At 45.4% G+C, this 17,757-nt stretch overlaps 1 pseudogene; it reads right to left on the reverse strand.

The window, feature by feature from the left end:
* Positions 1 to 1,807: 1,807 nt before the first annotated feature.
* Positions 1,808 to 17,569, reverse strand: LOC133931053 (uncharacterized; annotated as a pseudogene).
* Positions 17,570 to 17,757: the final 188 nt, after the last annotated feature.

The raw sequence follows: 17,757 nt of genomic DNA on the forward strand, positions 1-17,757 counted from the left end.
GAGGGCTTATGGGGTGGAGGGTGTACTCCACTTATGTACAACGGTGAAACCTCAGCGGATCGTCACGTGCTGAAAGAGGCATTGGAAAGGCTTTGCAGTGGAATCCTAGCTGCATACCTTAGAAGTGTGTAAGTGTTTGATCAACATGGGCAAGAAGGAGGACATGTCTTGTAGGTAAAGTGTACGACCTTTGCAGAGTGAAAACTGATATATCAGCAGTGCTCATGGTCATGAGTGTCATGGACTCCTCACATGATTAGTTGGGTGGTTCCGGGTTGGTTTTGGGTTGGATCTGGTGGATCACAGTGGTGGGAACTGTTTTTCAAGTTAGCTTTGTTTAGAGGTGGTTGAAACCTCGGTTGTGGAGCAAGGTGGTCAAAACCTTGGCTCATGTCTTAAAGAATCATTCACATAGAAAATAAATTGCTTTTATAACTGTTTTACTACTAAAATAGCATTTATGCAAATAAACCCTTGAGTTAAGCCTATCTTGACTTTTGGCCCACATGTCATATTTTCTCCACACTTGCTGAGTATTTCACATACTCACGCTTGCTCTCTCTCCTATAATCTTGTTGCTTCTCAAAAGGCGAAGACTAGGAGGACTTTCTAGAAGATGGGGCTGAGTTCTAGATAAGCAAATTTTCGGTCGATTGCCTGTGGAGTTGGGCGTCGTGCTAAGTTTATTTCCGCTGCTTTGAAATATTCTTTTAGACCCTTGTGTCATCGATGTAATAAAGTAACATTGTAATAATGGATATTGTGTCTACTACTCACTTATGATGTCACTATGTGTATATAACTTGATCCTGGTATACATGTAGTTTACATTCGGTTTGGTCTTAAAATCAAGTGTGACAATTAAATGGGTTGTCTGTTATGATAACTAGAGATGACAATAGACAAATCTAGTAGCCAGTAGCTAATTATATTGTTAGAGATGTTCTAATGGACATAGGTGATACAACATTTAAGCAAGTTTAGATACATAAGGTAAGTTATAATTCTAACATAAATGATAGCAATAAAAAAACACTAATTCGTAGACACTTGCACTAAAGCTTTCCTACGGACACCACCTTCTCTCTGTTGGATCCCTAGCATGTATATAGTGAAGTGTTGGATCAAAGTTTATTTTGCCTCTGTCTACTAAAAATGCTCGCGCCACGACACCCCCATTCATGGAAGCACAAGGCTACAACCCTCCCCCTTTCGTCTCTCTTTTTGTGGTTCTTGTCTCTAATGCTAGTTTATTTTAGGTGAAGGTTTCAGTTTCAATTTACTACTACGGAAACCCCAATCGATGATCAGTTATCAATGTCAGTTTCGTTAGCACTAGTAGTGATAAGTTATCATTGTCAATTCATAACCACAAACGACCAATCAAAATAATGAGGCTATGGGAACCGGAAGTGATACCCATTATCACTGTCGGTTGATTCCATGAACTGGTATTGATACATCATTACCGGCTAGTAGCATCAACTAGCAATGATAAAGAGTGTATCATTGTTGGTTCCTTACACTAACTAACAGTGATGTATCAATGCCAGCTCGTGGAATTGATCGGCAGTGATATACCCTTTATCACTGTTAGTTGATTCCACGAACCGGCAATGACACGAGACATGCTTCCAAATAGGACAATATGTTGGCCAAGCTTGGAAGTGCAAAACTTAGACTAATTAAGCTTGGAAGTGTAATATATATACATAAGGTTGATTACCATAGAGGTTCTGAATTGCACATAAAAGCCAACATTTGGATTGCAAAACAAATACTAAGTCTATGCTAGGTAGACCTACGCCTATGCTACTAGCCTCCGCTTCTTCAACAACGAGCCATCATCGTCCGACGATGACCTCTCATCGTCATCATCATTTTCGATGATGACTGGGTCATTAGGACCTCCAGATGAGGCGACGACGGCCTCCTCCTCCTCATCCTTGGAGCTTGTCTTCTTGAGTTCATCCTAGTCAATGCTTGTGTCATCATCATCATCATCGCTAGCGACTACGTCCTCCTCCTCCTCCACCTTAGTGCAGGCCTCGTCACTGGCCTCCTATTCATCGTTGTCGAGGGTTAATCTCTGACAATGATTCCAAGGTGTATCGGTCGAGGGGTGCGTGAACAACACTTGTGGGGTGCATATTCTATGAACTCAAGAACATAGGGGTTATCCAGGTTCAGGCCTCCAGAAGGATAATAGCCCTACGTCCTGTGTATTTGGTTATCAGTGTTTCAGAACTGGTTACAGATGAGTTTTCTCGACTCCTCCCTATCTTTATATATAAGAGAGGGAGAGAGAGGGTGAACTTACAAGTTGACCCCTTTTGCTCTGATGATACTAACGAGTTCGTCCCATCCGTTAGACATCTCCATGCTTACCTCACCCCGATCAGCCGGTCTGCTCTATCTTCTCATTTGTCTCACACACGCGCCTACGAAGCGTCCTACCACGCCTGCGAGCCCGTCTCATAGCATTTAACACTACGGGACAGGGCATGGCACCTTTATATTAATCATGACATGTCCGTCGGGGTGGAGTGCCTAGGGAAGGAAAGATACTTGAGTGGAAAGTATTTAATAATAATAGATTGGTTTGGTGAGTATCTGCCTCGCGACCAGCGAAGGCTAGTCACGGGATTTTGTATGTGGTAAGGATCCTGGTCGCGAAGGTACATACTGGTTGCGTGAGCATAGACTAGTCGCGCGGTGGGACCCCGATCTGGGAAAAATCTTCTGCCAACTGGAATTGATCGGTGTGGGCCCACAGAACAAGGGACTCTCCTATTCTATACACTGTTAATAGCCCCCAAGCTCCCTCACGGATGCGGTGGTCTGGTTTGCCACATGGTTGCGAGTGGATCTGGTCATACCACCTGTGCCCCAGGTCAACACGAGTTTACCCCGGGAATGACCATCAACGTTGTCCACTTGCGTGGTGAGCCCACAAAATGCATCTCGAGGGGAGGTTTTAAGCTTCCAGAGAAAGAAGGAGAGGGGGAGAGAGAGAGAGAGAGAGAGAGAGAGAATTGTGGGAGAGAGAGACATTAATTTCCACAGACCCATGGGAATTTTCAGCCCCCACGCGTAGCCTTTCAAATTTTGAGATGACCAGGCTCCACACGTCGGTTGGTGATATCGCGCCGGTCTTATAAATTGGAAAACCAAAGCTTGCCCACAAATCCTTTTGCCATCTCCCACAGCCGCCAAGCCCTTGCACTCAGAGGCCTTCGTCTCCATCTCCACCCATGTCTTAGCAGCTATCCTTGCCGCCTCAGATGGTGCCACGCACCGGCAAAGAGCCATATTTCCCCAAGTCTAGGTGCACTGTGGTAAAGTTGAAGCAGATGTACGACAACCATCTGCTCCCTTGCCACCTTTATTCGGGGTACCGCCCGGGGGAGGAAGTGTCTACTCCTCGCAAGGGGGAGATCGTGATGTTCTCCTCTTTCTTTTTGGCCGGCCTCGTGCTATCCTTTTCCGAATTCTTCACTATCGTCATCACCTTCTACGACATTTACCACCTCCACCTCAATCCCAATTCCATTATCGTGCTGAGCGTTTTCACACACTTGTGCGAGAACATCATTGGGGTCAAGCCATGCCTCGATCTCTTTAGGTATTTTTTATATGGCCCTATTGCAGATCGGGCTGACCACCAGGAGCTGCAGGTTTCGCCTCCACGACGGTACCGTAAGCTCCTACCTTGAGATGGGCATGAAGTCATCGTGGTTGGGCTGGAGGGAAGAATGATTCTACCTCAAACAGAGGATTCGATGGAAAACATATGTGTGCTAAACAGACCTGCGCAGGTCCTCGACAGCTAGGGGAGCTCGCCCATGACCACTCCAGAGCTGTTGAACCTCACAGCTCGAGTCAAGACCTTTACAAACGCTGGGCTAACAGGATCAGATGTTGTTCGTGACTTCATCAAGCGCCAGGTGTGCCCCTTTCGGAAAAGAGCACATCCGGCATATATGTATACTGGGAGTGACGATGTCACCAAGGAGAGCTCTCTAGGTAACATCGTAACCGCTTTCATGGCGCTCTTTGTTTATTCATGTAGTGTCTTAAGTATCCCTCTTATGTAGATCTCTCTAATGAGTGCATCGAGTCGTGGGTCAAATTCCTCAAGGTGGCATCCCCGAGGAAGGACGGCCCACCGAAAGACACTCCTGCATTGTGCGACCTCCCCCCGTCGGAGAGGGCTCGGATCAAATTGGTATGTTTGGCCTTTTCTTGGAACTTCCATATTCAAGCCTTCTCCTGGGTCTAGGTTTCATGGTTTGCGTCACCGCAGGATCTCCCCGAGGTCGATGTTTTGCGTCCAATAATCAATGAGATCAAAGAGACCGCCCGGGAAATTGATCTTGCTGCCAGTACGCCCTCTTTGTCGCCTAGCACCACCCCGACCGGTCGGCCACCCAGTTGCAATGTTGGCCCAACTGGTTGAGGAGGTGACTAGACCGCCCAGAGTCGGGTAGAGATCATGGGCGATGGTCCTACGAGCGGTGCCGATCAGCCGAGGGTTGAGTAGCAGCTCTGACCAAACCCACCCCACCCAGACCCACTTCAACTAGGCGCGCTTTGACCAGCCTACCTTCGACCAGGCCGCCCCGACTAGTCTAGGAGCGGTCAGGCTGCCGCTGGCCAAACGCCCACGCTCTGGGGGAGAGATTGGCGAGGATCCGTCTATCGCGGAGACGTCCAAATGTGCTCGCGGGACGCAAAGTATCGGTGGCTCGACCGCCGGACTATCCTCCTCGACCAGCCGACCCAGCATCTTAACGAGGTCTAGGCTTGTCCTTAGCACTCCACCGCCGTGGTGAGTTCCCCGGTTAGGCGTAGATACTTCGAGATTTCCTTCTTTTTTGGATTTTGTAAACTTGTTATCCCGTAGGTCCTCAACACCGCCTGCGGCCTTAGTTGTAACTCCTCTACCAGTACCTCAGCCACAAGTTTCAGTCCCCTAGCCTGTAGCAGCTTTGGCCCCAGGGGCAATGATTGTGGCACCAGCACTTGCTGAGCTGGTTGCGGAGCCCGTCCTAGCCTCCGATATGCTCTCCCTGGCCATGCGCCTCCCAGCCTCCATACGCAAGCTAATTGACAAAAGGAAGCGAATGCCAGCAGGTGCGCTGCACTAGAGAGGCAACTAGCCAAAGAAAGAGAGGTGCTCGCGCTATAGCAAGAATGTGGTGAGCTCCAACGAGAAAAAATTGCGCTCCCCGCCAACCTTGCTTAGCTTAAGGAGGACGAGAGCATCACATGTAGCATTTTTTGAGAAGCTTTTAAGGCACTGACGGAGCCCCTGAGGATCCTCGAGCTAGAGATCACCGAGTCGAAGGACCCACGCATAGCTTAGGCCTGGGCCTATGCTACCAAGGTTCTCTCAGAAATGTTTTCTGATCTCCTGGGTACCCTGGCGGCGAGGGGTGCCAAGGATGTGGCGCAGGCGATGAGGGATGCGGTGGGGTATGTCTTCCGGTGCTATCACAGTTGTGATCCCAACTTCAACCTCAACCTCATTCGGGAGGGGGTTATGGTAGCCGGGCCCGTAGCCGAGGAGAAACTACTGGAGGAGTGCCAAAGGGCGGTGGACTATGTGGGATCCATCTTCTGTGGAGGCCACCGAGGATTAAATATCAAATTGTAATTTAGGTTCTACATTATGTTTGGATGAATTTTCTTTATTTCTCTGATGAGTTTTTTTTGTTGTCGCCATGGTCGTAGAAGTCCCAAAGTGACCGAACCTCCACCCCCTACTCCGAGCCCTCGACCGAACCTATTAGCATTGCCCACGTCCAGTGCAGGTTGGAAGTGGAGCGATCAGAACTAGCTGGCCCCCTGCTCGCATCGAACCCTTGACAACGCTCATCGAAGATTCCATTGATCGGCGTATTCGAGAAGCGGTGGCCAAGTGTGAGCTAGGATTTGCGGTCGAGCGAGAGAACCTACAGTGTGACCTCCAAGGTGCGTCGGTCCTACCATCACTCGCACGTGTAGTCCTAGGCTAGCCAAGTGAGACTCAACCAGCTGACCCCTGTGAGGTTCATGACCTGTTTTCTTGGTCAGCTTGTCGGGAGGAGCTGCTTGCGGCGCGGAGAGACCTGGAGCGGATGACCAGAGAGAGTGACAAGCAATGTGAATACTTCTATAACCACCTCAGTCGGGCCTTCACACCCTTTGATTCGCTGCTACGGTCCGCCAGTGTTCAGGTTCACCCCACTCCCGAAGACACCATGACCAGTCACATCGACTGGTTTTATGCAGCCTCCTAGGAGGCCAGAAATCTTGAGCAGAGGCTTTGCGAGACCGTCGGCGACCACCTTTTCGAGGTTAGAGTCACTGACGTCTACCTTGCCCTTGTCTACATCCGTGACCGTATCCCTGACCTAGACCTTGCCTCTGCAGTCGCAGCCAGCTTTGGCGGGGCTCAAAGGACCACAGAGGAGCTCGACGCTCTGGCAGACTCGTTTTTGTACACGGCTCACTCTCTCCTTTGGACCGTTCGGTTTGACCCACTAAGGGGCATCTTTAGCGCCTAGAGATACTAAATAAGTTGTTAGAAACAGCCCTCGGGCAATACCTGAGCAGTTACTTGTAACACGAGGAGTTGCTTTTACGTAAACCTTCCTTGTGTTAAATTGGCGAGTGGGTTCTAAGTGCTCATTGGCGAGGTTCCTACCGCTTAGGATGGCCCTTAGCATGACAAGCCCTTTGGGGGCGACCAAGGCTTGACCCGATCCAGGGCTTACGGCCTCGTGGTTGTCATCCCTTGGACGCACATACCTTTGACACTGCATAAGCATCAATTTTGACTCCCACCCCAATAATATGATCGATCGGGTAGAAAAAAATATGTACGTTGCACAAAAATAAACTATAGATCCTAAAAGCCCTAGCCCTCGACCGTCTAGTCGGCCGAGAAACTACCGACTAGGCGGTCAAGCTTATAAATCAGAAAAACTTACAATTTGGTGAAACCGTTCGTACCTACAAAACATAGTCTATTTTTTGAATTTGAAAAAAACTTACAAGGCCATGTTCCACGCTTGTCCAGAAGATTCTGCAAAATAGAAAAAATAGGCTCATCTTCGAGTAGCCTTACACATGGAACTTGTGCTCCGCAAGCTTGTGTAATTGGTGGCCAGCCTTTGTATGAATCTTTTTTCAAAGACTCCGACCGAGACTGGTGCACGAGAAGAGGTCAGGACAGTCATACTCGTACAGGGAGGAGGATCAATCATCAATGGGGAGGAGAAGGAGAAGTATCGGAGGAGGTCGACATTGCCTCCTCCTCCTCCGATGAGTATGGTGGTGGGGATAGAGGAGAGGCTGGAGGTGGTGGCGGTGAAGATGGAAAGTGGTGGTGGAGGAGGAGGAGAGGCCATGACAACATTGACGGTTCTGCTCACCTAACTTTGCACGATGGATCGGAGGAGGAGGAGCAACGTCATGGATCGAATGGGGAGGCTGGGGAATGTGAGCAATTATAATGGTCGTTGGAGGAAGACAAAGTGGCGGAGAACAAAGGGGCGTCACGCGTGCAATTTTAATGGCGCAAAAGAACAAAGGGACATACAAGAGTTATGAAGAGGACAACTAAGCTATCACTGTCAATTCGTAACACAACCAACAGTGATAGGGGGCGCAAATCAACATGTTGGCCTATCATTGTCGGTTTGTAACTACAACCAGCAGTGATATCATTAAGCGAGCCACACAAATTGATGTGTCGGTCTATCACTATCAGTTGGTATTGGTTGGTAACTACGACATCTATTTAATCTTCCTACCTCTGTTATTTTCTCTTTGACATAAGTGAGAGTAGAGATCTTTGTTCTTCTTACTTTTGTTCTTTCATGAGAGGTGTTTGAAGAAATGTTCTTTTCATCATCTAGTGCTTCATTTTTATTTATTTAGTAGTTCTATGTTTTATGTTTATGCTATTTTTTGTAGATCTACTCTTCTGTATTATTTTGATGGTTTGCTTTGGAAGGAGGGTTAGGGTCAACCAGATGGTGACTTGTTACCTAGATCTCATTTCAGGCCTTTAGGAACGATTGCCCATCGTCTCGGGACACTAGGTTCATCCAACCCAAAACCGGTGGATGGCCATTGTTGCTGCTCTCTGGTACGCCTTGAGACCCAACAACACCTTTTGGATTGCCTTTGATCCTCTCAACAACAAGCTACATTCTCTGCCCGAGATGCCAAGATGCAGAGTATTTGCGTTGTTATATGTACAACGTTAATGAAGCCAATGTCTTCTTCAACATTGTGATCCACATGTGCATGCACGATGAGGCAGAGGATCATGCTCATTGTTTAAACAACAAGAGGGTTGTGTAGATCAGAATTGTTTCATATGTAGTTTTGGAATCAATTTTAAGTTATGTAATAGTTGTATTAATGAATTTATCTAGTATTATAGTTTGATACTAATATTAAGTTATGGTTACCAATTCACATTTTTTTAGTTGTATTTTTTGTTGATGGTATCATTACCGGTTCTAGTTAACTACTGGCAGTGATACTATCACAGCTTGCTACCTTTGCTATCCTTTAGTACCATACTGGCTATCGAAGAATATCTTGCATGCTTTGTAAACTGTAGAGACCGATTCAAGAAACAAACCAATCTCATCTATGTGCTGAGGTCAGGAATTAATCCCAATAAATAGTGACTTCATTGATGATAATCATTACAATATCCATACTTAATTGAATTAATCATCTTACAAAAAGTGATCTTCAAGGGTCGAAGAACCAAATAAACTACAGCGGAACTAAACAAACTATGAAGACTCTAATTCTTTATGACTCTTCTACATGCATCATCGACGTAGAAAGCATCTTAGAACGATCCACCTTTAGTGTGCTCCTCGATACCCTCTCCAACTGAGTGTTTGGTGATAGCAAGCGTGAGCACTTGTCATACTCAGCAAGTTGTGAAGGAAATAGTATGCATATGAAGGCTTGACAAGAATAATGCTAATATGGCTCACTTGCATAAATTAGCGTTTTAATAAAAACATTTGAAAAGTAATAGTAATTAAGTGAGTAACAAACCACCTCAAGATTTCATCCATTTTGACTTAACCAATCAACCAACACCTCAACCAAAGTACCATCCATTAAGGTTGAACCCTCAATCATAGTTCCCACACTATGATTGACCATCCTCAACCATGATATCCACCATCACAACTGACCTGACTAACAAAAACACCAAGTTATAATCATGGTAGGTTTTCAGTGTCGCTCATAACCACGAGCATGGATAAATATTCAGTTTTAACTCTACAGAGGTTATACTTTATCCACAAGATGTATCATCCCATTTTACCGAGCATCCGTTGGCCAACAGATAACTCTTACACACTACCGAGGTGTGCGCTAGGAATCCATGCAAAGCCTTTACAATGCTCCCTCTTAGCACATGTCTACTTGCTAAGCTTTCACTGTCACATGATTCCATCTCAACAATGAAAGCCCCCTCTTACGCCTTTTGGATCCCAAGACATCATCCATTCACCGCTCTTCTGACTGGTCTATACTATGCTGAGAGTAAGCAAATTACTTGGTTAGACTCATCCCATTTCAGACTTGTGGTTGTACTATAAACACAGAAATGTCACCCTATGAACCGGTCCTTAGATTTGAGCAAGACTACCACTTTCCTAACCATACATCTCATCATACCACCTACTCAAATCCCTATACCATGTTGCTAAAAAACATTTATTCCATCATATTTTATTATTGTTGCATAGCACTGTTATCAAGTTCGTGGAACAATTATCATGATTACCATCCCAAAGCAAAGTTAAGCATCATCTACCCATCCATAATCCAAAACTATACTGTGGCGATAAGGATGATAAGAGAAAAACTAGGGTAAAGCCTAACACTTGAACTATACTATGGCGATAAGGATGATAAGAGAAAAACTAGGGTAAAACCTATCACTTGGGATTCCCAATAATTTATTAGCATGCATGCATATAAAACAAAATATTTATAAAACTGAGATAAAAATAATCAAGAGCACAACTTGCCTTTACTGAACTCAGCTGGGTCTTCAAAATCTTGATCATGCAGACCTTCTAGCTCCTCCTGAACGTTGGTGTCTACTCGCAGCATACATGGAAAAACAACAAAACAAAAACACCAAGATCAAAAAGAACCAAACATCACACAACAAACACTATCGTCACAAGATTATACTATTCCAGATAATTTGGCGAAACAACGAATCAGAACAGAGCTACGATTTACATGTTGTGATTTTCTAAAGATTAGAACATGACTAAAAAGATTATCTACAGACGAAATTATGTTACTTGGAATTTTCTAGGATTTTCCAAAGCCATCTCTAATTTTCTAGGATTTTTTGGAATTTTCTAGCATTTATTTGAATTATAAAACCATTTAAGACTATTAAACAGAATTAAATAAACCAATAAAACATTCTTAGAAATTAATTTCCTATTTATTATTATTACACTAAAAAACTACTTATTGCGTAATATTTAGGCTTTATGACGTCATCTTAGCAATAAATAATTAAAAAACAAGAATGCTGACTGGGCATCCTTTGTTGAGAAGGCATGACATGCCAGGGAATCCGCCGACGTGGGAAGGTGAGGTGGCAGACTGGCTGACTAGATTTATGAGTTGACACGTGTCACGCTCCGATTGGCCAGCGAAGGGGTATGATGGCTTCTAATCTCGGCTCTTCGTCTCGGATCGGATGGCTCACGTGTGCTGGCTATCATCTCCGGCTGAGCAGAGGCGGTGGTGATGGCTTCCGCTATGGCGCAACGTCGAAACCTCGTCTGAACGGCACTCCAGCGATATAAACTCGATGGAGAGCGGCTGTAAAGGATCGAGGCGGCACGAGGATCATACCTAGGGGACACATCGACGTCAGAGAGGCTCCAGAGAGGCGGGCGACAGCGCACGGCGGCGATTCTCCTTGGTTGGTGTTGTAGACGGTGCTCCGGTGGCGAACGGCGGTCGAGATTACGCTCATGCAGTACTAGAGAACTCTTCGAAGGTAGCGATTGAGCTTCGGTGTGCGAGATCGACGACGACGGCTCTCCTCACCGACACAATGGCGAACAAGCTTCTCTCGGCGATTCTCAGCTCTAAACCGACAACTTGCTCTAGGATGGTCTAGGGAGGGGTCTAGGGTGCTATTTATACCCGGAGGAGATAGAGTTTGAGGGCGGCTCAGCTTCCATTTAAATGGCGGCAGCAACAACTCAGACTCCAATTTGAGCTCGGTTCCGATTGGAGATATGGCGTCCTCGGCCACGATTCTTGCTTATCCGCAGCTGGTGACCTTCTAGAAGACATTCTCCATCGTATGCGCACTGGATTTTCTTCTTGGCCCGTGGCTGACTCAGATTCCTTTGATGGCGCAACACGGCGGCGCATGAGAGAGGAGGAGAAGGAGTAGAGGCTGGAGGTAGGAGACGTGTTGGGCGGGCCGGCTGACAAGCTAGGCTTCGGCCCAGAAAGAGAAGAGAGGAGAGGGAAATGGTGGCGGGCTGGACCGGGCTGAAACCGAGAGAGGGAGAGAAGGGAGATGGGCTTAGCTCAAAAAGCTTTTTTATTTATTCTCTAATTTCTCTCATATATATACACACAACATATATACTACCTATACAAATTCATTAGCTCACATAATCAAGCAATCAAAAATATATGCATATATATATATATATATTTTTTTTTTTATTTTTCTTTGAAAAGTTTTTGATTTCTATGGTTTTAAGAATTTGGGTTATTACATAAACCTCAACTTCGACTTGTATAACCGAAGGGTTGTGTTGGGCTTGAAGTAGTTTAGAATGTACGAGTTGCTTTTTTGGCCATGCACTCAAGAACCCTTTTTCGAATTTGGAATTTTTAGTTGTATTTATGTTGATAGTATATCGTTGCCGGTTGTTTACCTGTATAACTATCGTTCTCCGCACTTATTCAACACTTAGCCACTCGTGAGCCACCACACCGACGTCTCGGCTCCCTCCCTGCGCTGTGACTTCCCTGGCCTCCTCTACTGTGTGACCTCCTTCACATATTGAAGTCGATACTACCTCCTCATCCACCTCGATGCCGACCTCCTTCACACTTATGCCTTGGATAACTCCACCGCGTGATCTCCTTTGCATCTCAGAGTCGACTCCGCCTCCTCATCCACACTGATACCGACCTCCTCTGCACGGATGTCTCATCTCCCTCTCTGTCGCCATCATCCCAAGGTAATCCCCAGTTGTTTCCTAGTCCTCCATGCAAATCTAAGAGCATGGATGTGTGTTGCTACAAATGGCCACTGGATAGAAGATTATTGAGCAAAAATGGATGATTAGTAGAAAATTTTAGTTGGATGATTTTGGCTTGTGCACCGATCTGTGTCTTTTCGCTAGTTGGGAATGGTTGAGTAGTTGTAGAAAAAACCAATTACTAAATATATCACTGTATTTTTGAAAGGACAATGATGTCGTCTAGAGGGAGGGTGAATAGACGTTTTTACAAAAAAAATTGCCCCCTTTTACCGTTGGCCTAAACTTACATTGAAAAATAAAATAACGGATTTTTCACAAATGAAAATCCTAAATATGCTAGGCTCAACTAGCGCACAATTACCTTAAATAAGTGTAAAGGTTACAATCCTAAAGTGACAAAGATTACTTAAATTTAGCAAAAGATATGCAATAAATCTCAAAAATAAATCCTAAAAACACTATTCATTCAGAGTATCCGAGTTCAGAGTTGATTATACAGAATCCGAACCTTCCGAGTTCAATCCAGAACCTCCGGGTTCAGCAGAGAACGGACTCGAAATTGAAATTAAACAGCGTCTATAGGGTTCTAGCTCAAACCAAGTGAAGTCATGTGTTTCAATTGATAATTCCAAGTAGATCCACGGAAAACCTAAAATCAAATACACCTGAATAAATAGATCGAGCAAAATGCACAAATATTAAGCAAGAACACAAGAACATGAAAATAAGAGAGGATACACACGATTTGTTTCCTGAAGTTCAGACACCTCCACTAGGAATTCCTACGTCTCTATTAAGGGGCTCGGTCACACTTGAGGCAGGTCTCTCTCAACCTTTTTTCTCGCCAAGCTCGGTTGCACTTGAGCTTGAGTTTCCACTCTTAATTTCTTCCCTTCCGAAGGCAAAATCGAAGTCTTCACAAACTTCCCGTAGCACACTACAACCTTGGGTGCTCGCCGGCGCCGCCTAGGAGTTTAAAGCTCCAAGAGTAACAAAAGCGACGATGAACTTCTTGCAGATGAACTCGGGTGCTCAAGATTGGATTTAGCTCACTTGTACTCAATCTTTCAATCTCTCAACTCAACTTACTTTTCTACTCAAATCACACACTAGATTGGAGTGGGAGAGAGTTCTTTTGGCTCTAGAAGTTTTTTCTTTCATGCCCTAGCAGCAGCAAACAAGGGTGAGGATGAGGGGTTATTTATACCCTTTTTCCAAAAACTAACCGTTACATAGCTTTTTATACTGACACAGAGTATCCGGGTCAACCTGGAGTCTCCGAGTTGGCACTATAAAGCATAACCAAGAGCTCTAGCCGGAGTACAACTCAGAGGGTCCGGATAACTACCAGAACCCGGAGCCTCTGGATCAACCCGGAGTATCCAGGTGAAACACTTAGGCCCTAACATACCATCCGACTCGGAGCTAAGGGCTCATTTGGCAGGGCTCCAGATTCTCCCAGAAACGTTTCGGTTTCATATTCTCCCTGGAAACGTTTCTCTGGTGAATCACCCTCAATTTTCTGAAAACGTTTGGCAGGGATTCTGGATTCGGATTCTTGAAGAAAAATGACCTGAGTGATTCTCGAAATGGGTGAAACATCATTTTGGGTGATTCTCCTCGTAGTGTTAAAAATGAGAAACGTTTCAAGTGATTCAAGGTGAAACGTTTCACGTTTTGGTGCGTTTGGCAGGGATTCTAGAGAATCACCAGAGAATCTGAAACGTTTCTTGCAACCAAACGGGGCCTTAATCTGGAGGGTTGCCAACATCTATGTAATCTTCACTCAATCTCTTCTTGATTCTTCATATGATTGATGTGACTTACCCATAGCTTTCCATGGCCTCACGCGGTCTATTGGCGCAAAGCCTTCACTCGCTCTTCACCATCGTCTTAGTCCTTTGGCGTCAAGCCATTTGTTTGCCCTTCACCACCAAATGGTCTATTGTAATTGAGTCTTGCTTGCCCTTCACCGCCTTTCCATAGAAAACTATTTTGTATCCGACATCTTCAATAAATTCACATTATCATATATGGAGTCCAATCTTGTTTTTCACTATTAGCATATATGATTTCAATTCAACTTATGGCTTCTTATGGATCCTAACCTCAACTCACTCTCAAGCACAAAACACATGAGTTAGTCCATAAAACTCTATTGACAATGGCATATTTTTATTTACTTAATCTTCACAAGTAAATTAGCATTCATTCTTCAAACTTCTTCTTCTTCTTATGAACATCATTAAGATCTCAATGACTTTGATGCAATTCTTTGAACTCATAGCATTTCTCAATGAATTCATACTTTATTTCTTATGCATCTTCTATGGAATAACATAATAACAATTCTCAACATCAATGTTAATCTATAGAGATTATCATCACTTACCCGAGCATCACATAGAGGTCATTGATCTTGATGCATATCTCTCCTCTATGCATCACCTATAGAATATCCTACTAACAATTTTCAACAATATAGTTAGTCCATAGGTATTATCATTAATTAGCAAAATCACACATAAGTGCTAGATGCACTTTAAATTTTAGTTTAATAAAAATTTAGTTGAATTTTAGCTATGTTTATCTTGCCAATGATATGAGGTCATATATTAGAAAATGACTATGTTGAATAGCTAGATTTCCCCAATGATGATACCGTGTCGAATTAAGTTTGAACTCGTGATGTTGTGTGGTATTAGGGTTTAGGTCAGACAAATTACCTAAATCTTGCTACACATAATATCACATCCAAATTTTAGAACACACTACTGAGGCATAAATGAATAGTTTTTATTGTCATTCCTCAGCTTAATAGCTTGCTCTCATTGTTTTGTATGACTAAAGTGCACAATAGCTCGTATAGGACTATGATTATGCACTTATATGGTTGAGTGTCAATAGCTTTATTGACACTATTTCATATCATTTTATTCAATTTATCTAATATTCTATGAGGTGTGAAAAAAAATTGTGTAATAGCAACAATACATGTGTTGTTCAGTTTTATGATTTGTGCCCTTGAGCCGAGGCTTTTTTTACGCGAGCCAATGAGGGCAACAATTACCAATGAGGTGTCGTACCTTACATTGATTTTATCTGATACAGTTTCACTAATGATATTTTGAAGTTGATTTGACAATCACCATTGAGAAATCATATCAGGACTTATTGCACATGGGCATGGGGACAGGAAGGTGTATTAAGTTTGGTGCCACCTTCTTTCTCCCTTAGTCTTGATGAAAAATTTTCTGCTAGGATGAGCTACCAATTTTTAAGAGATCATAATAGGGCAGATTTCATTAGGACAAGGGGTGAAAAGTGCATTAGGTTTTTTAGGTGGTCATCCTATGACCGTTGGAGCCACCCTCCTCCCCCTCTGCCTTTGTGAAATTTTGCTCTGCCAAATATAGGATTAGCCACTAAAATATTTTTAGATATGGCTCATTTCACCTACTCTACTCGCACACATTCTGCGATGATGAAGACATAGTCTTCTTAAATGATGCTAAGGTATGCAATTTTACATATTAATGTCTAGTTTTTAATTTCTATATAAATAAATAATAAAATCATATGTGAATAATGAACTGCATACCAACCCTATGTGATTTGTGATGATTAATTGTGTATGTGAATGAAGATGAACTATATATGAATGATATATGTTGTTTTTGTGTGTGGGAGGATCACAACCAGTTTATGCCACGAAACGACAATGATATCGTCATTATCGTAGCTGGTTTGAGTCATGAACAGGCAATGATAGTGGAGATATCACTGCCAGTTCATGAATCAAACCGACAGTGTTGATATTACTACCGATTCGTGGCTCAAACTGATAATGATATTAGAGCCACAAATTGACAGTGATATCACCGTTATCACACCGATAGTGAGACCCATGCATGAATTACACTATTCTTGCAAAAAATATGTGAAATGCAAGTTTTTGAGTGTTTCATATGGGGTCTGCTTTTACAAAACCTCCCTCTATTAACGCAGAGGATATTACAAGAAACGTGAGAAACTGAATAGTTGAGATATACACACACATCTATAACCACAGATGGACACGCCGTAAAGTGTTAGGCAGGCCATGCACATTGACGACGTACATAGATCGGTCTCCGGTCAACGACGAAGCCGGAATTCCCACCATCGCCGTCCCTGCCTATCCCACTGACGTCAGGCCCCACGCCGGACCGGAGGGCGCCAGCGTAGCGAGCCCGCCCGCCCCGAGGACTCGTAGCCATGCAGTACCATGAAGAGCTTCTCCTTCTGGAACGCCAGCTCCTCTTGCCCCGTCCTCCTCAGCCTCTGCTTTCTGACACCACCGCCGCAAGCTGCCGGCGGCATCCCGCTCGCCTTCCTCCGCCGAGGGCCTCCCCTGACAGGCACAGGTACGGCCTCCAGCCCCATGAGCTTTGCCACCACGCCGGGCTTGCACCACGCTCTCCCCGGCGACCGTGGCCGGCATCCGTAGGGTCCGCTCCAGGTCCATCTCGTATCCCCCCGCACCACACGCGAGCACCCCGAGCCGGCGGCGCAAAACACCGACGCCCTCGGCCGGTGGCCGTGGCGGCCGCCGGCGACAAGGCCGCCATTGGCATCGTCCAGGGGCGCGGCGCCGAGGCCCACGCCTTCGTAGTAGCCGTTGAACGGCGTGCGGTACAAGGAGTCCCGGCCGTACAAGGAGAAGCGCGGGTACTGGCTTAGCGCGTCCCGGGCCGACCGGAGCACGTGGTCCGCCGAGCCGTCGTCCACGCACGACATCCGCCGCGGGCACCATCCTTCCTCCCCCTGCCCCGCCGCCGCGCGCCGCGCCTTCCGCGCCGCCTCCTCCTCCAGGTCCAGCTGCAGGATCATCTGCTCCAGCGTGACCGCCGGACCACCCGCGCAGGCGCCTCGCTCTCGGCCACGCACGAGCCGACCACCGACGGCGGCACGGTGAGAAGGACGAGGACGCGGCGTCCGCGCCCGCGCCGCTGCCCAGCTCCAGCTCCTTGCCGTGGAGCTGCTGCAGCGTGGACGTGGAGGCGACGCCGTGGCAGAAGCTGCGGAGGCCGCGGCGACGCATCATCTCCCCGAGGCGACAGAGTTCTTCAGCGCAGGAAGAGCGAGCTGATCACCTGCCGGTGCTGTCTGATCGATGTGATGCCATGGCGGTCTGGTCGGCGAGAAGTATATGTCCTACCAAAGTTTCCCTTAAGCACCAGCTATTTTCTCTTAAGCACAGGACTGACTAGATAATGATTAGATAATTTCTCTTAAGCACCAGCTATTTTCCTCATCAATTTTTTCCACATCAAGGGACAGCCAAAGTTTCCCTTCTATCAACATAGCACTAGACTTCCATTTTTAAGGCTAGTTTCCATCCAGAGTCATGTTGGCTTTACACAAGCTCATCTTTTACATCATGCCTTTGAACCCGAAAATAGAGTACTGTACA

This window comes from Phragmites australis, chromosome 1 (assembly GCF_958298935.1).
Source record: "Phragmites australis chromosome 1, lpPhrAust1.1, whole genome shotgun sequence".
Classification (NCBI taxonomy): domain Eukaryota; kingdom Viridiplantae; phylum Streptophyta; class Magnoliopsida; order Poales; family Poaceae; genus Phragmites; species Phragmites australis.